This window comes from Filicampus tigris, chromosome 10 (assembly GCF_054856515.1).
Source record: "Filicampus tigris isolate MCC_2025a chromosome 10, RoL_Ftig_1.0, whole genome shotgun sequence".
NCBI classification, from domain to species: domain Eukaryota; kingdom Metazoa; phylum Chordata; class Actinopteri; order Syngnathiformes; family Syngnathidae; genus Filicampus; species Filicampus tigris.
Genome location: NC_141226.1, coordinates 12,915,227 through 12,937,500, shown reverse-complemented (window position 1 = coordinate 12,937,500; position 22,274 = coordinate 12,915,227). Strand labels below are relative to the sequence as shown.

The 22,274-nt window shown below is 40.1% G+C and overlaps 1 protein-coding gene across 1 annotated transcript in view; it reads left to right on the top strand.

The window, feature by feature from the left end:
* yes1 (YES proto-oncogene 1, Src family tyrosine kinase) overlaps positions 1 to 22,274 on the top strand; it is a 121,916-nt gene that overhangs the window by 6,075 nt on the left and 93,567 nt on the right. Inside the window, exon 2 of the mRNA XM_086042643.1 lies at positions 11,621 to 11,725. The gene's annotated coding sequence lies outside the window, so the exon portion shown is untranslated. The remainder of the gene's footprint in view (positions 1 to 11,620; positions 11,726 to 22,274) is intronic.

Here is a 22,274-nt window from a genome sequence, read left to right as displayed (position 1 = left end):
AACATCAAACTGGCATATCAGAGTGAGACACTGGCACAGTTTGACTTGAATCCAAAAAGTATTTTGATTTCGGCAAAAAGGGACGACTTGACTGCTGGCCGTTCCCCCGAGCGACACCACCACGCTACTTAACCTTTTTTTTGTTACATCCATCATTGTTGGTTTGCCACTTTAACGCATGCTCACATAGGGCTGCCATGATTAGTCGACTAATCACGACGACGTCGACGATCAAAATCGTCGCCAATTCATTTTAATCGGCGACGCCTCGCTTATTTATATTATTATTATTTATTTTTTTGGCACATTATTTTTCTTTAGAGACTGCCGCACAGCTCGCTCTTCTCCCGCTGGCTGTTTTCCTATCTGCATCGCACATGCGCAGTGGTGGTAATCCGGGTGATGTATTGTGGGTAAAGTAGTGTAAGCCTTACACTGTAAGGGCTAATTCGTGTTGGCAAGAGTCCGAAAGTTACGGCGCATTTCACAAAATATACTCAATACAATGCAAACCTGCCTTTCATGGCAGCACGATGAGGATGCCCAATCATTTAAAAAAGGAAGCTCTCTCTCTCTCTCTCTCTCTCTCTCAGCACTCAACACAAAAACGACGTACGTGCCACTCATCGGCATCACATAACTATAAAATCCATAATTAAGTTTGTTGTACTATGTTATAGTGCAAAAAAAAGTCTTCCTTTTTTTGTTACAGGTGCATACCACATTTTGCGTGGATCAATTTACTACTTTTAAATTGTGCATACTAGTGAAAAGAATAACAAAAACCTTTTTGATAAAAGTTTAAATTAATACAAAATTAAAAACCAATACGTGTTTATTTTAGTTTTCTTTAGCACAGAGCATTTGCCCAATTTACTCCTCTGATTTCACTGCCTTCCGTTAAAAAAAAAAGAAAAGGTGCCCAAGAAGAGTGAAATATGTATACAAGTACTTGTTTTTGTATTCATAGATAATTTCACTGTATTAGTGCAACTCTGCATAGTGTATAGTTTTGGTTCAATTTTAAAATAGTCACTGTTAGTGATTAGTCGATTAGCAAAATAATCGTTTGTGGCAGCCCTATGCTCACAATCCGCACATCCAGAGTAGTTTCAAATACATACGAGGGTGTTAATATGCCATCGCCATGGCAACGCATATGTCGCGGCCATCTTTTAACAGCTGCAGAGATTACAGGGAGGATTTGATTAAGGCAAACATTAGCAAGCGGGGGAGAAATGACAGTCGCCCACAGTGACAACCACTTCATACTGTAGATTATCATTATTATAATATACAAGTCGTCATGTCGGATTTGAGGATTGACACCAGATCGTATTTGGCCTAAGTTGTAGCGCACAACAGGCATGGCAACGGTCTGCTTTCGCTGAGTTCCATGGGAAAGGCACAAGCAGATACGTTGCACGTTGATATGTTACTGCTCTGACAAGTTTGCTGGCTTGCTATGTGAAAGAGATGCTCATGGTGGTTTGTACTTTGGCTAACTTTGCGATATTATTTCTCTACATCAGGGATGGGCAACTGACAGCCCTGAGGAATTTGAGTGGCCCCTGGACTGCGTTGGCCTTCTATGTGTACGAAGTTATAGCAATATACCCCCCTTTATAACTATAACTCATCCTAGAGGTTTGTGTGACAGTAAAGGCAAATAATTTCTGGTTCTGGCAAGTTTTCTGTATCTCTGTACGAAATAGGCTTTCACGTTCAAATAATTATTGTGTACATAAATGTTCAGTGATTTGGGGAAAAAGTTGGGTATTACTCCTCTACAGAAAAGCAAGTCTTGTGACTTTGCTGGTTTCTGTGTGAAAGGCATTGTCGCATAAGTTCTAGATCTTGTTACAGCGTTATTGGGCTATTTTGCGGGATCTCTGCATAAAAGTGTTTAAAACCCAAGCAATTTTAGACAACTTGAGCAATTTTTGTTGGCTCTCTAAATGCTACAAAATAAATAGTAGGGATGTTCCGATCAGGTTTTATGACACCGATACCGATCATGCATGAGTGAGATCGGCCAATACCGATCACATGGAATATCTGTATATTTTTTATTTATTTATGGTGACTGCTATTATGCAATATTATCTGAAAAAAAAACAGCCATATTATTGCCGTAATTTTGACAAAAATCTCTACATATTTTCAAAAGCATGAAGAAATACATAACCGTTGCTGGCACAATACAACAATTACTCAGTCACAAAGATAACTGAAAAACTTAAATTTACCAGCTTTTAGTAACACAGTTTTTAACAGATCAAAAATAATCAGCAGTCTCAAAAGACTTAACTATGTAAAAGGTCAAATAAATAACATGCCACCTAAGCATTGCATGGTTCAGAATATAATCAAAATAGAAAAAAATAGTCACATGCACGCTTCACTTGAATAAACATTCAATGAATTCCTGAATTGAAACGACTCAGGAACTTTGTCTTGTGAATAGACAAACTATCTTATGCATTTGTCAACGAGAAAAAGGTCACTGTTAATCTTTTAATCTCCCTGTGGCAATAATGCCACTTATACTGCGCTGTGTCCTCCTTGACTTTATTCAATGCAGTGAGCCTTGTAAACTGACCATAGTCTCCCAATTGCTTGTTCTTCAAATGTCGGATTAAGTTGGTTGTGTTGAAACTTTTCACCACGCTCCCCACGCGAGGTACCTTTTCATGGCGTATACAGTATTACAAGACGCAAACTCCACACACACAGCAGACAATGCTATGTTCACACCGACTGCGGTGGTCGGAATATTCGATCAAAGCCTTTTATTGCCGATCAAAACATCCGATCACCCACAGCTCACGCTTAGCACAGCCGAGGCGCGGCTGCGTTAGGGAGCCTTTCTGGTGGCGCGTTTCAATTGGGGTCAATGTAGCTCGCACGGGCGGGCCCGGTTGCGTGCAGGGCGGCGCGAGTGATGCTTTTGGACGGAGGGACGTCGTCGCGTATGAAACAAATCAACTTTTTTGCCATTTCGTGTCGCGCCAGCCAAAAATGAGCTGCGGGTGATCGGATGTTTTGATCGGCAATAAAAGGCTTTGATCGAATATTCCGTTCACGTAATTTTTCACGAAAATCGGCCGATCATAATCAGTGCCCGATCAATTGGAGCATCCCTAATAGATAGTTATTACTACTCATACACACGGCGGCGTTAAAGTAAAAATTGTCCTTTTTGTCCAAGTCACATATATAAGAGCCGATTCATATATCATTAAAGACGAATTGCAGTGCATACGCTTGTCACTCCGCACTCCCACCCGCTGCAGTAAAGCACAAACAGACTTGCTATAAATAGCTTTTCCTCCTGCACGTCTTCTTCCTGTACACCTTTTATACTGCAGGATTTGTGTCAGAAAAAAAAGGCAATTAAGGGAAAGTTTGGCAGGCGGTTTAAAAAAAAAAAAACCTTCTGAGTGTGTGTGTGTGTGTGTTCGTGCGTGCGTGCGTGCGTGCGTGCGTGTGTATAGGCGTGAAAAGCTTTCGAAAAGTTAACTCAAAGAAAACATTTATGAAAGCAAGTTTTATGCAGACAGAGAAAGATACTTAAGGATGATGCTGTGCAAGCCTCACAAAAGATTGTGATTGTATATATGTATTGTATATCCAGGTACGCATGTATAATTTTAAATGATTTTGATGGATTTTTTTTTCCTTAATGCATTGCTGAGGCATCAGATTGGGACTCTTTTTTTGGCAGATATTTAAAATCAGAGATTCGGACTCGGGTGAAAAATAAAACATGATTGGGACATTGCTAATAATTATCAATAATTCATGATATTCATCGGTGTGAAAACCTGATCATATTAATTACTTCTCAATAATATCAACAATTTAACAAAGAAATGTCTAATTGCAACATTTTTTCAAGATCAATTTCTGCAAGTGTTTACATTTTTAGAAGATGACTTGTAGGAAATCATAATTTCATAACACCGGTGAGCTATTTTTGGGACAAGCCCCCGGGCACCATGCTGGTAACCCGTGGCTAAAACAAATCTTTTACGCAGAGCTCCTGCACAGTGCCACAGAGTTACCTAAAATCACTTGATTGTTTGCCTCTACCATGCTAAGATCTCACAAATTTGTCAAGAGCTGCCTAACATTGCTTGAACGTTTGCCTCTTTCATGCAAAGATGCCACAAACTTGGCACACAGCTTCCTAAACCTGCTTGAATGTTAACCACTTAAAATCAGAGATCCAGCAAAAGTACCACGGAGCTACTTGAGCTGCCTAAAATCTTTTTGCACATTTGGATAAGCATCAAGAATGTTAACTCCAAGGACACACGTTTCGAAATGCAAGTTTTTAACAGACAGAGACGTAAAAATAAGGGGAAACCTGAAGTAATGAGCTCCGATTATGTTGCTTCATGTCCCACATGTTCTTTTATAAAATATGACATAATTGCAGCTGCGAGGAGAAATGTCATTAGACGACGCTGCCGCCGATGCGGTTATGCCGCTTTTCTTTTACTAAAAATGAGAAAAGGCCTAAATTCGATTGTGGCTGCCATTGAGTTGTTGTGATAGTATTACCGCAGATAAATGTCGGGTATTAAGATGGGGGAGAATATGGGGAAGGAAAAAAAACTGAAAGGAAATCTAATTATGGGAGAAGGGAATGACCAATCAAAATAATGGCGGTCTCTATATATGGCGCTGTAAGGCTAAATCCACAGCATGTCAAAGATGCAATATTGCAATCATAATTCTGTGTGAGAAAATCACTGGTTTCATGTTTTAGAAGGTCCCACGTGCTGAATGAGACCTGGGAGCTTTTTTTAATGTTTCTCTGGCAGGCTGAGATGTGTTGCCGTTCATTTGGAGCGAAGGCGGCAGGAATTAGTCGCCTGGTAGTGAGATGCCAAAACACAACTTCTTCCAGTGGGGCGCAGGCAGACTGATTAGCAGAGCTGGGCATTCAGTCTATGCGACGGACCCGTCCGTCTATGCGTCACTGACGGACGCCCGTTTTGCTAACGGTTGACGAACGACGGGAACAATTTTAGAATACACGGATTAAGCATAGACGGAGACCCCTTTATTTAGTCCGCCATTCGTCTGCAGTCCGTCATTAGTCTATTTTTTGCGGCGAGGCTTCGATGCCCTTGCTCGCCACGGGCAGGAAATTAGTGAGTTGTTGTTGCTTGGGGGACACATTTGAGCGAGGGACCAGGCTGGGAACTGGCTTCCAAAGCGCAGTGAGTCACTATTTCTCTTCAAATATCGTTCAGCGGGTAGGTGCTGGTGGAAGTTTAGTCGGACTGGCTGACGGACGGCCGTTTAAAATTAGAGGCGGACTGGCCTGTAGATGGGTACTATTTTTTTCTCTCCGGGAAAAAAAGGCGAATGACGGACGACGGAAGGGTACCCGCTACCCACGCTGCAGACAGATGACGGAAAATGGACGCTCGATTTTTTTAGCAAAAGACCCTGCTCTGCTGATTTAGCGCTGCTGCCTCATATGTTGTGGGCTTGTGTGAAGTTGACCTGTGTCCCGCGCTCACGCGAGTTTTCTCTGGGTGCTTCACTTTCCTCCCAAATTCCCAAAACGTGTGTCATCTTCACTGAAGACTCTAAATTGTCCTTCGGTGTGAAGTTGTGTACAGTTTCAAGATTACCGTGTCCATGATGTCTACTCTTATCGCTTTATTGGCTTCTCAATGAAATGCAGAACCAGCATAAAGCATTTGAGCAGCGATTGGTGAGCTAAACTTTTGAGCTAACCTAGCTAGCTTAGGTTCACAGAGCTTTCTTAGATGTGTCAGACAGATGAAGGGAAACTTTGTAGTCTGTAAATGCTGTTGTCTCTTTGAGTTTCAAACCTTGGGGCGTTGCATTTCATGGGAGTGATGCAAATCACCCAGATTTCAATGAGAACACATCAGTCGGTTCTTGTCCAGTACGCTTGATTTTAATTGGAAATGGCAGGAAAGAAGCAAGCGGGGTGATGCTATCAATGTCACCTGAGACATTGATGTCTGGGCTGAGCTAATGAACATGAATGCAAAGTTGTTCTCTCCTATTTCATCTTATCTGCAAAGACAGGATATTTTGATCAGTGAGTCATCATTCCGCATCCTAGGACCCTCCCTCTCCCTGCGCTTCCCACCGTGGCGGGACCACCTTCTGATCTAATTGTTTTGTAACTCAGGGAATGTGCTGGGGATGACTCATAAGTCAGTGTTGGAAAAGGGAAAACATTCCACCCCCCATACATGCACTCATCATTAAGTATTGTCATTTTTCTGTATGAGCGTTTGAGAGACACATGATACAAACGTTCACGCGTGGTCTTCCAGTTCCAGTGCGTGCTGTTCTATTAAACAAACCGTTCATACATTCAGTACATATCACTTGTTATATTCTTGCTGTTTTGTTGTTGTATGAAAAGTGCTTTGTTACAGCTGTAGCTGTTGTGAAATACATATAAATATAAATAAAGTTGTATTTATTGTATTGTATGGTCTGATGTAGTACCAGGACTGACCTGTGAGAGGCAGCCATGTGCTGCACACTACCCAGACTATCAGAAAATCAAATGAAGCAGCAGCTCGGTTTAAAATGCAACTCCACTTCTTGCTAACTCTAAGCAAAACTTTATTCCAACAACAAAAAACGTTTAAAAATAATAAAAGTAAATGTAAATTCACCAGCTGCAAATGTGAGAGTAAATGTTAATTTACTTTATTTTGTCTCAAATTTTAGTGGCGAAATGCGACCATTTTGGGGCAGTCTGGAGCTGGATGCTTATGGTAAATATTAAATAATGTCAGAGCCAACAGATTATCTGGATTTGTTTTATGGCTTTCTTTGTGGGGCTGGGGAATGCGTTTACTGAAAAGCTGTTCAGCAAACATTTGAATTGTAAATTCCAACCGCTATGAGAGCATCAATCATGCAGTTTTGTCCATCAGAGTTAATGCACAAGCGTCTTCATACAACTTTAAGATGTGTCCTAGCAGAGGTGCATTTGTCAAGTTATAAAGCTGTCGCAAAGGGAAAATTGGCCCATGATCGATTTTAAAACTTGATGGCAAAATGCTTATTTAGAGGCTGACTGATTGTAGCCACTGGCCCACTGCACAATCATGGCACAAAAGGGAGCAGTGTGGGTGAAGTTGTATAGCCGCTAACAAAAAAAAAAATATAGCATCATGTCTCCGTGAAAATCTGTAAACTTTTAAAAATAAACAAATAGATAAATAAATCTCCACTACACATTGGTAGAAGTGAGAGAGATTTCTTCAGAGAAAATTTGACACTTCCTTTTTTGAGAGGGCTGGTTATGATGGTAAATCCAAAACTCAGGGGAGACTGAGAATGAAGAATCTGCAGAAAGGCCACAAAGTCATTCGAAGACATCCCAAATGCCACAAAAAAAACTCAAGTGCTGTTTTATGTGCAGGTCTTGGAAGCTAATTAACACTGCTAAGTCTTTTAATGAAGAATAACACACTTTTCTATTATGATGACCTTTAGATTTAATGATTGCGGATACCAACATGCAGTATTTTGGTTAGGAGAAGGCAACATGCCTTGACCTGACCTGCAATGTTTTTCCAAAAACTTTTGAATGTCACCCCACCCCCAAGTGAGTTGTGTTATATCCCAGAAGGCCGCACTTCTACTGAATATAGGGCATCGGATTCCATCCATTTTCTATAGCACTTGTCCTCATTAGCACTTGTCCTCATTAGGGTTGCGGGTGAGCTGTAGCCTATCCCAGCAGATGTTGGGAATGGGACTGGGTACACCCTCAATCGCAGCGCAAATATAGACGAAAAACCATTCACACTCACATTTATGGACAATTCTGGAGTCTTTGATGAACCAAAAATGCACGCTATTGTGAATTTGTGAACTTGTGAAGTTATCAATTACATTTTTTTTTAACCAAGCAGTTGCCAGCAAAATGACCTTGTGTACCACCTTGTGTATCATTTTGCTGGCAACTTGAGATACAATGGCAGGATTTATGACTTTTTCGAGATACGAGCTGTCATTCGACCAATTTTCTTGCTTTGACTTAAGTTGCAAGGACAGACTTAAGATGAAAGGTGACAGTGAACTCAATACACTTTACAATAAGCGGCAGTTTGGCAAATAACGAACAGTTCATCACAAAAGATGCCCCAAGCTGTTTATTGCCACTCCCATTTGAGGTTAACTTTCAAACTAACCCTAAAACTAAGAAAATACACTTTGTGTATTTAAAACAACCAAACAGTTGCCGAAAGAAAGGCGCTGCTAGTTTCATGCTAATGCTATGATGGCCATTTGGTACCAGTCCGCTCAGAGACGACAGACTGTTCAGCAACAACATGTAGACAGACTATATAACAATACTCACTGTGTGAAATTCTTTATCCTCTGTGTGGAACAACTAATATCAGTGTCATACTGATGATCTGAGAGGAAACTTGAGGCATCTCAATGAAGCAATATTACAAATCCCACTTGAGATTTAAGAAGCAATATGCTGCAATATGATTGCCTGCTTAATCCAGCCAAGAACTGTCTAAAACGCAAGTGGGATTCATAATAACGCCTCAGTGAAAAGTGTGTATATACATATTTACTAGACATTTTCAGACCATCTTTTACCCTAACTTTTGAAAAAAAAAATGTGAAAAAAATATAATGAATTCCTAGGATTGAATGGCTGGACTGTGAAAAGACATATAAATATGTCTTTGTGATTGAATGAGTTAAAAAAACACATCAGATTACAACAATTTTTCTTGTTTTGTGCGGGGGAGGGGAGGTATGGGAGTTTCTGTAATGGATTTATGGCATTTCCATTCATCATTCAAGGAAAAATATGATTTGAGATACAAATGTTTTGAATTATGAGCATGGTCACGGAACGAGTGAAATATAGCTCAAGGGAGCACTGTATTTTACTTACAATGTCAGTAAATACCTATAAAACGCAACTAGGTGACATTATCACTGTGCCAACACATTCCTGTTCCCTCCCCTTTATGTGGTCAGCAGGTGTCATAAAAGGGTCAATAGCTTTGATTCATTACACAGTGGTACACTTTTTTCATACATACAGTATTGGGAAAATGTTACTTAAGACTGTGGCGCAACAGAGTGCTGTATGCAGTTTCCCAGTTGCTGCAAAAGGTTGAATCATGTGAATCAGTGAATCATGTGAATGAGGTTACATGGGAGTGTCACCGGATGGATTTACATTTTTTATTTTTTTTTTGCTTGTGCAATTAACTTTCTGTCTTTATTCATTAGTGAGCCGATCTATAGATGAGCACAACCAAAGCACTTAACTGTATTATGAAATACATTTTTTGTTAAGAAACAGGATTAAAAATAAATAATTTAAATAATTTGAGAGTTGAGTCAAGGAGATTGTGGCTGAATTTGCCAAATCACTTAACTGTTCTACAAAATCAAATTTTTGTTAAGAAACGGGATTAAAAATAAATAATTTAAATAATTTGAGAGTTGAGTCAAGGAGATTGTGGTTGAATTCGCCAAATCACGTAACTGTATTACGAAATCAAATTTTTGTTAAGAAACAGGATTAAAAATAAATAATTTGAGAGTTGAGTCAAGGAGATTGTGGTTGAATTCGCCAAATCAGGAAAATGTAATCTGGTCATCAGATCTTGTCCAACCTTTGATCTAGTGAGCAAACTGTCATCTGATTCTTAGTTATTTGCTGTGTTATTATTAAGTATCAACGAACTAGTCATTGTTCCAATACCACCAGCCTCCCCATAGATATTTAATATGTATTTATTATTATTAATATCATTTTATATTTAAAATATTTTTAGTAGTGTTTTTCCAATAAAGTAAATATCACTCTATTATATTATAGTTTATAAAAACACAGAGTAATAACGTAACTAAATAGTGTAAAACCGTTTGTGCGTCATGATTTAATACTTCAGTAAAGTTCATTCTGCTGCACCTACTGATGTGCCCGCCTTGATCAATGTAGGAAGTATAATACAGTCATACATTTGTAAACATTTGTCTGTATTCACAGTGTCAATATTCTCTCAATGACAAAAGTTAGTATTGTAAGTATGTTTTGTACCCCCAAGTTAAAGATATAAGGAAAAACAACTCAGCAACTTTCAGCAAGCAACTTTCTTGCTTGGTTATGCTAACAAACAGTATTGCCATGAATGTCAATAATTTATATTTTAAAGTTTTCCAACTGAAATGACTGTTTTAACCTAAGATGTGCAAATTATTCTTAGAGTATCGTTAGCGTGCAAGTGAAGACATCACAATCCATCTCCGCCAAGCATTACATTCATTTGAGGACGATTTTTGCTAGTTTAAAATGACAAATGCTCTTGCTAGCAGGTTCTTGCTGCGGCGTGTCACACTGGCTGTGATGCATGAAATTACTTCCAACTTTATACTGTACGCCATTTTATTAGCGACATTCACGGCCTTTGTGTGTGAGCACTTAACTCTTTCTGGACATCTCATTATGCAAAGGCATCTCTTTAGCTCGTGAGTGCTCATCAGCATGGAGGCCAGTGGCGGCTGCTTGTTAGCTGGCCCACTCATTATTCCTTGGCGTTAACTCATCTCACGTTGAGATGGCACTAACGTCTAGCCTTCAAGAAAAGCGGCGTAAATGCTAACAGCTCATCTGCAATTGTTTTTTTTTTTTTTTTTTTTTTTTTTTTTTAGATAAATTGAAGGCATACTGGCAGCAATTTGATAATGTGTAATGCTAATGTTATCTCTGGTCTTCATGGTGGCTGTAACACGTTTTGCATGTCAACATGGGTTGTGAGTTCTGTTATCAATAAAGGTGAAGTTGTTGGAATGAGATGTCCACTCTTTCTGGTGTATGTACACTGTGTCTTCCAAGTCTCTTTACAATTAAAAAAAAAAACAACATCAAAGCTACTTGTATGATAATCAGATTTGTTCTATATGATGAATGGTTTTCAAAAGTTTCAAAGTATTGTGTTTTTTAATTGAATTGAATTTTATTTTATTTTAAGAAAATCCTAATGGCATAACGCTTGCCTGGAGTATGAATGTGTACAAAATGCTATAGATTTGTTTGGCTCGTCAAAACTCGGCTGTAACAACTATAGCTCTGACCAAACTGTCTGGTGAATGTGAAATATGATTAGTTGAAGAAATAGTCCCATTGCAAATATAGTGAAATTACATAGGTTTGCCCTCCTGATTCTAAAGGCCCATAGGCAGATTAGACTGACATGGAAACACATAGAGGCTTAAATCTGATTGAACAAAAATTCCCAAATCCACATATACCTACTGGAAACAGTACAGTCAAGAGTAACACTACAAAATAAAGAGAATAGACTGTTGGGCATAAAATAATACAGTTTCATTGGACACGGATAAGAATTTGAATCATAAAACCACCACTGGTTGTCGCCATCTGATGTTGACACATGGGTTGTTTCAGGTGTTTGCTGTAAACTATGATGTTGGATAGGAATCTCTTGAAAATACATGCAAAAAAGCGACTATAGACATAAAATTGTATTAAGTCCAACGTCATTGTCTTCCTATTCAGTGCGTTAATGCGTGTGTATGTGATGTATGTGTTCAGGTGACACGGCTCCTCCCTCCCGCTGCTGGGTGACAAATGCCAAGGCGCTCACCTGCGTCCTCAAGCGCAGATTCATCTTGCTTACAAGACTGCAGCTCGTGACAGGTCAGATTGAGAAAAATGTCTGTTAGCGAGATGGCCGCCATTGCGTCTTGCCTTCTAATCCACCACCATGCAGAACCACCATGCGCAATTGCCTTTGGGCTTGTTCTGCTCATCCACAAGTGTACAGATGATGATTTATAGCGAGCCCCACCCCTCACTGGCGCTGTGAGATATGTGGGTATTTGTGAGCCTAATTGCGCAGGGGAGTTTCATTCTATGCAGGGTGAAGGTTGATCTTGTGTGCGTGCAGGCTCGCATGCGGAGCGGGCGCAGTTGACACAGTTGGCACCTCGTCAAATGAAACTGTATGAAATGAGCCTCACGTTTATATTTCAGGTTAACAACAGGAGAATATGGTTGACTTCGTAATGAGCGGTTTAAACACAAGGGCACTCTTTTCCGGAGCTGTTATTGTTATTGTTAGAGCGAACCAAGACCTGCTTGACTATCTTTCTGTGGAACCTAACTAACAAGTAAGAACGAGTTACTGAACAAAACTCTGGAATAGAAAAAATAGCACTCTGTAATATTGTACATTTTTTTTCCCACTTGTATGTCATCAATTGAATAGTCATTGTGTAGACTAGTCTATATTATATGTGAAAATTCTCAAAACCACCATCGTTCGACTGGGATAGCTTTGTAAAATGTAGTCTGTATATGAAAATAAAATACTTTCTTTATCTCAGAGGCACATGGAGACGGTTTTCTTTACATTTAATGTTAAGTGAGACTCCTGTCGCCATTTGTGGTAGCTGCTGCTCTGCTACGGTAGGTCATCTGCGTACAGCTGGCATATAACACTCTGACAACAATTTGGGATTTATGTACACTGAGAACAGTAAAATATCAATTTAACCTCTCAATTACCCTCAGATGGATGCTAATCATGGGATTACTGCGTGAATTCCCATTAGCCTCCATGCAAATTCATGTCTTTACTGACCGAAAATGCTAAGGCCCGCAGAGACATGCAAATATGTTAAATAATACCCCCCCACTGACACTACTTAATGCCTAGTCTTGGACAAACACTGTGATTACTACATTGTTAGTGGGAATTTGCTAATTGCCTACCATAACCTAGTTTGCTCATTCATGCTCCAAAAATGTCATTTATATGTGTATTTATATGTATATGTGTATGTATTTATATGTTCGATAGCTTAAGTTGTAGGCTACATGGATTTTAGAAAAACTGTAGCCTACTTCAGTCTATTTGTGGGATCACATAGCTGCCAACTGTTATGGATTGTCCGTATGTTGCAAGTCTCTGAACGTCAGTACGTCCAGAACATGTGGAGCCCTATTTTCGTTCCGGGTGCAAGTTTAGCGTAAACCACAGTCTAACTGTGCACATGTGTGGAGTTTTATTTCTTTTGGTATTTTGCTAGACTTTGCGCCGGTAGAATTGGGTGTAACGGGTCGTTTGGGGTATAATGGCCCACCTTCACCTTTCTCGGCCAATCCTTGCTGCATCCCTAAGTCGTATCAAAATCAGGGCCCTACAGACCGCACGCCCAAGTACGCCGTGTTTGACGGAAAAGGAATATTAGGCCCTGTCTACACGTAGCCGGGGTTTTTGAAAACCCGGATTTAAGCCTGCGGTTAGCCCTATTATCCACACCTCCCCGGAGTTTTTTCAGTGAGAACGCAAAACTCTGGCCGCAGTGGAGATTTGCGGATATATCCGGATATCTCCTGAGCCGAGTTTTCGTCTGGCCGGGTATAGCCGGAGATTTACGTCGTCACCGTGCGACAACAATGCTTTGACGTCACTTGCGCGACTTGTGTTTTCATTAGTCAACATGGACTCTCGCGATGCTGCGTTGGTTATAGCCATTCTCGATGCGCTTTTTGCTTACTTATTTGTCCGCAACCAACCACTGCTTCTCTGTGAAAGGTTTAAAAGCAATTCTGATGTGGCCAAGTCCGGTCCTCAAGAGCCACCATCCAGCCTGTTTTAGGTTTATCCCTACGGCAACACACCTGTTTCAAATGATCAGCTCATCAGCAAGATTTGCAAAAGCCTGATAATGAGCCTGATGATTTCAATCAGGTGTGTTGCCGTAGGGATAAACCTAAAACAGGCATGTCACTGCAACATAAATATTTTAATAATTTTTTGATTGATTTACTCTTTGAAGCATTATTAATTTGTTCAATCCAGTGCCATGATTTTAGTGAGTTTAGTGCAGTCACAGCCATCAATTGTATTAATAATAATTGTAATGAGTTCCCGCCATAATGTTCTTGACAAAGGTTTTGAGATATGCTAATTGAGACAACTTGTTCTGGAAGTGAATTTCAATATGTTGGCAGCTCTGCAAACATGAAAAATTTGAGTCTGTCTAGAATTTTGTTTGTAAAATTAGAACAAGTACAATAATCTCTACATGTATTATGTTTATTTGTGTTCTAAAAAACGCAGCATCTGTACTTAAGATTTTTCAGAAACATGGCCGTCTGCAGGTGAAAATTGAAACAATTAGGTGTATTAGTCTAGATGTTTGCTGAGTGTTGAAATGGACAAAAATAAGAAATTTGATTTCTTCTTGTTTCTTGACACTTTTAAAGAGCAAAAACTCATAAGTACAAGAAAGAAACGGCATTCTAACCTTTATTGATGAGATAGTGCTTGAGTTCTTCTGGCTTCTCGGCTGCACTGGTGCATCACCCCTGTTGTTTTTTCTGGCTGCAACTTAGCACCGCGGCGACCTGCACAAGGTCAGCCAGAACGATGTATGCAAGCCAATGGCAAATCTAGCTGCGTAGCTTCCACACATCCACCAGCGTAATTAAGCCTCATTGACAAAGAAGTCACAACACTTGACGACAACGCCTGCTTGCGATAAATTAGAAAGTAGATGTGTATATTTAGACTGGAGTCCTCTGCTAGCTCATGATAAGTTGAATGTGACAAATGGTTGCTTAATAAGAAAAAAAAATCTGTTTGGTTGAATGTACAAGCAAACAAGAGATGATGACATGCTGTTGGGAACCATTCCGCTTAAATCCATGTCCAAACTGTAAAATACAGTTATGTCTTGAGATAAAAGTTGAATTTGTTCCGTGACCCTGCTCGTAAATTAAAGCACTCAGATCTCAAATATTTTTTCCCTTTTGAAATGAATGGTAATGCTATTATTTGTTAATAATGAAAAATAGCACTAATAGTATGCTTCCTGAATAACATTCTTATATCACATGAAAAACATTTGCAATTTATGAGAATAAAGTCAAAATATTTGCGAAATTTACAGGGAAAATGTTATAAGTAAAAATTAACTATTAAGAATAAAATGCTAGTAATATGACAAAAACATTTTAGAACAGATGTGGTTGCATACATTTGTTGTGGTGGTAAAGTTTGTTTGACAGAAAATGCTAATGATAGCCCGTTTAAAATGATAGTCGGACCGGCCTCTAGGCGATTACTATTTGGGCCGGCTTACACAAACTATAAAATTTTTAAATATTTGAAAACAACTGCTTTAGATGTTTAAGGAGCTGAAGTCTTAACACAATTTTCTTCCTTCATACAAAATAAAATTTTGACGTATGACTTTTGAGGCTTTTGATTTTTCCAGAAAGAGTTGACTTTCCGAGGTTCCGCTGTATTTGCTCAGGTCCCCTGAAAAGCAAAGTCAATAGTGAGCAAAGTAAGAAAATGAAAAATAAGTCTGGCTTATAAATAAACCATGACATGGTCTTTTGTGTTCACTTTGTAGCCGTTTCTCTTTCTTTTGTTGCTGGAGCTCTCGGTGTGTAGGAGGACGACGCTCCCTTGTAAAACAAAAAGTCTCTCGGATGGACTGAATCGGTATGAAGCGCACTCCCTGTGACCTTTTTGAGTCGGGCGTGTCGATATGGTCTAACTGCTGTTTCCCAGGCTCGTCCCGCGTGACACATGCTGCTCTTGACAAGCGGCGCGTGGGGCGGCATTAAGTAGCAGCCATTGATTTGACATGTTGCGAAAGGGATTGGGAGGGGGGGGGCAGAGGGGGGGAGCTATCGCTTCAAACACCTTTAAGACACCGGTGTGCTTTATTCTACTACTTCTGTGTGCTTAACAGCATGCAAGGCCATTTGCTTTGAAACCTGTGTCGACATCACCCTGGTTGGCAACGTTGCACAGAATCATGGCATTTTTGAAACCATGTGTATTTGAAGCATATACGCTATTGTTGAAAAGTTTGGGGTAATTTTGCAATGATCTTATTTTTGAACGAAAAGGACCATTGCGGGGATATTCAATATTTACTCACTATTTGTAGCCCCAAAACTGGACCCTTTTCAAGATCAGATGAGATCGGGTGCTCTCATATTAGGATGGCCATGAGCCACACTTGACTTCGCAGAGCTCACTGCACAGTCCACCAGTCCATTTAATGTGTTTGTGAGGCTCGAAGGCACCAGGTAGGCGCCAGTCATGTAGTAAATGTGACATGTCCTCATGGAATTTTATTTTTTGTTGTACCTTTGGTACTCAATGCCAACGAAGAGGCTCAGGGGGTAAAGGAATACAATGGAACCTTGCTTTTCGTTATTAATCCATTCCAGAGAATATGACTCAGATCGAATTGCCCAAAATATTTCCACTAGCAATATTTGCCATAGGAAATAATGCAAATCAAATTAATCCATACGAGACTCCCTACACGATTAAAACAAAAAACAATGAATTATAGAATATTTATAGCTTTACAGACAAAACAATGTGAATTCAATATTAATCATTGTAGTTAACTTAGTCGCACCAACTAACTAATTTTTTTTGAACGCCGATTAACACACACTCATTATTTGGAAAGCGCTGGACTTGGGAAATTACCCTCTAGAGATGCACTGCACTGCAGCCAATATCGAGTAGAGGAGCCAGTTGAACTGTGACGCACCACCACCACCTCCTCCCTGCTTCAGTGAACACACTTGGTAGGTTGTTGTTTAGCACGCAGCTTAGCACGCAGCTATTTGGAGAACGAGTCCGAAATAAAACCTATGTTACACAAGCTATCGTCTGGAGTTGCTAAATACAATACGCCTCAAGTCTAAAGAGCAAGTGATTTTAGCTGGATGAACTGAGTGCGATCTTTGAGGTAAGAATGGAACCAGTCTGGGGCAGCGTGGGTGATGCCAAAGGAGGAAAGTCTATTGAGGAGGAAGGTGTGTGAGCATTTGTTTGTGTATTGTGAGACTGCTTCTGCTTATCCGGAGTCGGGTTGCTGGGGTAGCATTTTAAACAGGGAAACGTAGACTTCCCTCTCCCCAGCCACTTCGTTTAGCTCGTCTGGGGGATCCTGAGGCTTTCCCAGGCCTACTGGGAGACATAAAAATCTCTCCAGTCTGTCCTGAGCCTCCTTATACCCGTGGGATACGCCTGGAGAACCTCACCTGGGAGATGTCCAGGAAACATTCTGATTAGATGCCCGAGTCACCTCATCTGTCTCCGGTCTCAGGTTTCCATACCTTGTTGGTGTTCTGGTCATGGTATGAGGTATCAACAACCAGTTTTCACTTAAGCATGTCTATGAAATTTCAAGTTTCGATCATAACTCGACCAACAAAAGAAGTCAGACACCCCATGCCCGAAAATACTCAGGAAGTCTGCCATTTTAGCTTTAAGTGGCCAAATTCACAGGCAAACACTTCCTCCAAATTTTGTCCAATTGCTACCAAATTTGAACCATGTGTATTGGGCTGGAATGGACGATGCTAAATTATGAAGAATCTGACGTTTTCAGACTCACCTTAAAACACGAAACTAAACTTGTAATACTCTGATTGTTGTCCCCATCAAACCTGATGGAGCTTGAGAGGTGCTGAACGTAGGACTGGGCAAAACTACCCAGAGCTAAGTGTGCCAAGCTTCTAGCATCACAGTCAAAATGACTGGAGGGTGTAATTGCTACCAGAGCTGCATAAACAGTACAAAAAGAACAGAACAAAAGTATTGAGCAAATGTTGTCAATACTTATAGTATGTACATGGGATTTCTTTTTTTGTTTTGTTTTGTTTTTTTGTTATAAATTCATTGGCAAAAAAAGTCCAAATCAGGTTTATTAATGTTGTCATTATGGGCTGTTTCGTGTCAAATATTAAGGGGACAAAAATTGATGGATGGATGTAAAAATGAATTCATTTTAAAAGCTTTCTTGATGCCCTGTACATGCATAAACAAAGCAATGTATTGATGCATGTTTATACACTATTGTGGAGCTGATTAGCATATTGTTTTCTCGCCTGAGGCAACAGTGCCACTTTGGAGATGTAAATGCAAGTGTGGTTTTCCATTGTTATTTTGTCAAATGACTAAAGTAATGAAAGGGACCACTAATGACTTAAGCGCCTTTGTCGTGTTTGCCGTGGCGTCCGCGGGAGTTCCTTTGAGATTTAACTCGTGTGTATGTAAAGTCTCCAGACAGAAAATTTCCATTACTGGATGCCAACAGCACGTTGGCATCAAACTTCTGGCTTTACTAATGCCCTAGATTAGTGATTCCCAACTAGGGTGACAGAACATCAGGGGTGCTGAAGGAAATTAGCCAATTTCACTTAATTTGTCAGAAAATCATTATTAATTAATTACAAATGTCTTTATTGTTTTTTTCTACGCAGCGATGTTTAGTGACGGGCAGAAATAATTGCATGCTCTTCCATTAGATGGCAGAAGGTACAATAAAACTGTGTCCACTGTCCACCTATTGCTGTTCATAAGAAGTCCTGCAAGTAGATCAGCTTTGCGTTCAATGAAAAAATTGACTTTGTGATTACATTGAGACTTGATCATCGTTATTTTAGTATTCATACTTTTTGTTACATTTGCGTTTGATGGTGTGCCGTGAGTATTTTAATGTTGTGGGTGTCTTTGCTTAATAAAGGCTGAGAAACACTGCCTTACACTACACTTATGCAATACTTTTACAGTGGCACAATTCTGAGTCTGACATCAGCTGCAATCAAACAATGATGCCTGAACAACACATTGCAAGTGATGAGAAATTTATTTTCACACTTAGATTTTGGGGGATAAAATGTCTATAGTCATCATGTAACATTGTTTTTTTATTTTCTTTATTTTACAAAAAAATACAAATTCATTCATAAAAAGAATTCTAAAAAATGACCACTCTTGAAAGATTACACCTTTTTCTGAAAAGACTACTTTTCTCGAGAAAATGATAACTTTAAAAACAACTACGTGATTATTATTGTAAGATGTTCGTTTCCATGGAGCAGAAGAATGATTCTAAATCATCCAATTTTTAATCCTACAAAAAGTGTTGTTAACAACCCTGCCATATTTGAAGTATGTAAAATCAGGCTTTAAAATACTGAAAAATCAAGCCATTCTCACCACTCACAAAAGCTGTGGGTGTGTCCGCTGAATGGCTGACATCGCTCAACTGTCAATTACACACAACATTTTTCTTACTGCCCTACACGGTTCAACTGAAATTATATCTGTTCAAAGCCTCCGGAATATATCGCAGCGGGTCATTGCGAGACTTCCACGCTGCGTCACGGCACTCTATAGCGGCCATGCCTGGCCAACGTCCCTGTCCACATTGACTGTCATTTTGAACTTTAAAAATGTTTGTTACCTCGCTTTACCTGCCATGAGTGTACTCACAGCTCATAATGAGGCGTCCTAAAGTGGCTGCGGCAGCCAGAATTCCTCATATCCCCTCCCTTCGAATCCTTCCTATTCCACCTTTTTCAACGACGAGAATAATGTATTTTCTCTGCTAAGTCATAATTTTAATATTGTTTTTGAAATGGACAATAGAAAATAGAGAATTATGTATATTTTGCGAAAAAGTCAGGGTGCAACTCAATCTCAGCAGAGAGGCATCCCGTACCCAACTGACACGACTGCTCTGTGTAAACATGATGACAGGACATGTTTCCCAGTGGTGGTAACAAAAAGAAAAGTAATTTGCTCGCCAACAAGTGTGGGCTGACACCTCACCTCAAAGTGTCTCATCTGTGCGAGTAAGGCAGGTAATCAAGAGAGGTTTTCCCGTGGGTGACCCGCTTTCTCGTTTCTACCCGCCACACGGCGCACAACTGAGCTAGCGGAACAGACTCTCGGGAGACCACCAGGAAAACGCATGACAGCTTTTCAACACGGCCATTGTGAGTCATTACCGCTAAGTACCCTTCACCCTTCACCCGTGAGCTAGGCATCCACCAACGACAATTTTCCAACATAATTCAGCCGATATCCAGGCCTTTCTCAGGGGCGACAAGGCAGCTACATAATTTGCCGTCAAGTGGTGTGAAGCAAGCGCGAGATTGACGTCTTAGTGGTGAATGTTTTAAAGCACGAGTGGCGCCATTTCAGGGCAGTATTTCCCGTTCCCTAATATGACAGGGAGGGTACTCGGACTGTAACTGCAACGCTGAAGACTGGACCGGCAAATCAACTTTTGCACTCATGCTTCGAACACATGATGCTGTCCAATACAGGGAGCACCTCAAGGGTGAAACGTAAAGTTGGAACATTTGGACTGAAAGGACTGTTTGTGAAAGAAAGGATTGGGTTGGGATCTTCTGTGGCTAGTGTGCTGTTATGTGCAGTTAGACAAGAAGGTGAAGATGTTGACCAGGAATCATCCACCTTTTCGTAGCTGAGAGCTACTTCTTGAACTGATTAATGCAAAGGGCTGCCACTTTGATACGCACTTATAAAAAAAATCATTTCAAATTACCTTTAATAATAGTATCATTAGGGCCTGACCTATTTAATCGCCTGATATTAGACCTTTTAAGTAAAAAAACAATCTGCAAAAAAAAAAAAACAAATCGGTTGATTATTTATTTATTTATATTTGTACATATTAACACACAACAACATAATACAAAAATGACGTCCCCCCAAAATAGGCATAAAATTGGCCAATTTTTGCAGATGTTTCTCTCCGTAAAGTTAAACATACTAAAGGACTAAGTACTGTATAAAGAGGTCTTTGCTCGTGAAAGTCGGCCGAAGTTTGCAGTCGGAATCGCTAACGGACGCTCCGGATTACAGCCAAAATGGGCAAGACGAGATCGGTCTAACAAAAAACGAGTTAAATTTTTTTTTTTCCCGTACATAAAATGTTATACGGCGTACACAATTTGAAATGATCAAAAAACTTATAAAATACGTGGAAAACGTACAAGTTGAGAGGTATGATGTTCTGACTGTATGTCAAATCTTTATTGTTGTAAGCATTAAAGGAGTAAAAAAAAAGTTATTTTATTTAAAAAAAATTTTTTTAGCTAATCGGCCAATCAATCAGTTATCTGAATTTTAGTGTGCCAAATATCAGAATCAGCGTCAGGCTAAAAAAAATATATATATCGGGGGGGGCTGTAGTTATTATTATATTCTGTGGTGCCGCCCCTCACCAAATACACATGAATGGGGTTGACAATGGCACGCTGCAAGTGCAGAGCGAAAAGTGCTTAAGAGCCACATGAAACCGGGCAAAGAGGCGCATGCGAGACGTTGGTTGGCCAGGCCTGAGGGAGCGCCTCCATAGTGGCGAACGCTGCGACTGCAATTAAAATATGTTGCTGCTGCAGACATCAATTGCGCTGTGTTGCGCAATATCAATCGCTCTGGCGGGCACCAAATTAGTTGGAGGCGGCCGCCTCGCAATTTTGAACGCAGAAGAAACCCTGAATTATGAACTTATCTCAATTTACTGTGTGCCTTTTGTTGAACACTGTCGTTATTCTGTTGTAGGAATGACAATAGGTGGATTAACAGGTCAGATGGATCTTCTGCCACCTCGTGGAAGACGTCATTGGCACAAATAAATGAACAAAGATATATTATTTGTCGTAAATAATCATTTTTGGATCAATAAAGTGAAATTGTATAATTTGCCGGCACAAATGTTGGGATTCGCTGACTTAGGCTTTTTGCGACCGGTAAAATTGAAGGAGATGAGCAGTGGTTGACTGTGCGTATGAGGCCACAATGCTTGATGCAATTTTCACAATGAACAAAAATGTCAGCGATACCGAAAATAGCCTTCAGCTCCGGTCTGCTGGTCGTTCAAATCCACTTCCTGTTTTTTATCTGTTTGTATCCTTAAATTGCACTTAGCGCCAATGACTCAGAATGAGCAACTGTCATGTCACCAAGTCTACATGATTTGCAAAATGTACTAGTCAAAAAAAAAAAAAGGTCAAACGCTGGACATGCTGCATATATCTGGGTTGTTGATGCTAGGATAACTTCTTTACAGCGGAGAGCAATGTGAAAGCAAAACACCGGTAGCAGGGCGGGAGGAGGGGGCTTGTTGTAAGTGGGGTGACAACCATCAGATAAATACGCGAGACCATTTTGTGACGATGCAGCGAGACAGCACTACCGATCCATCTTCATTTGAAAGGTTGTCTCGAGCAGTAAATGTGTCTGGGAGGGAAGGCCTCAGCTCAGGCTGGAGAAGTGTTCCCAAAGCTTGAAGGGGTCTCAGTGGAGGCGTGAGGGTAGGGAGAAAAAGAGAAAAGGGCTTTTCTATTAACCAGTAATAACACTATCTAATCTACA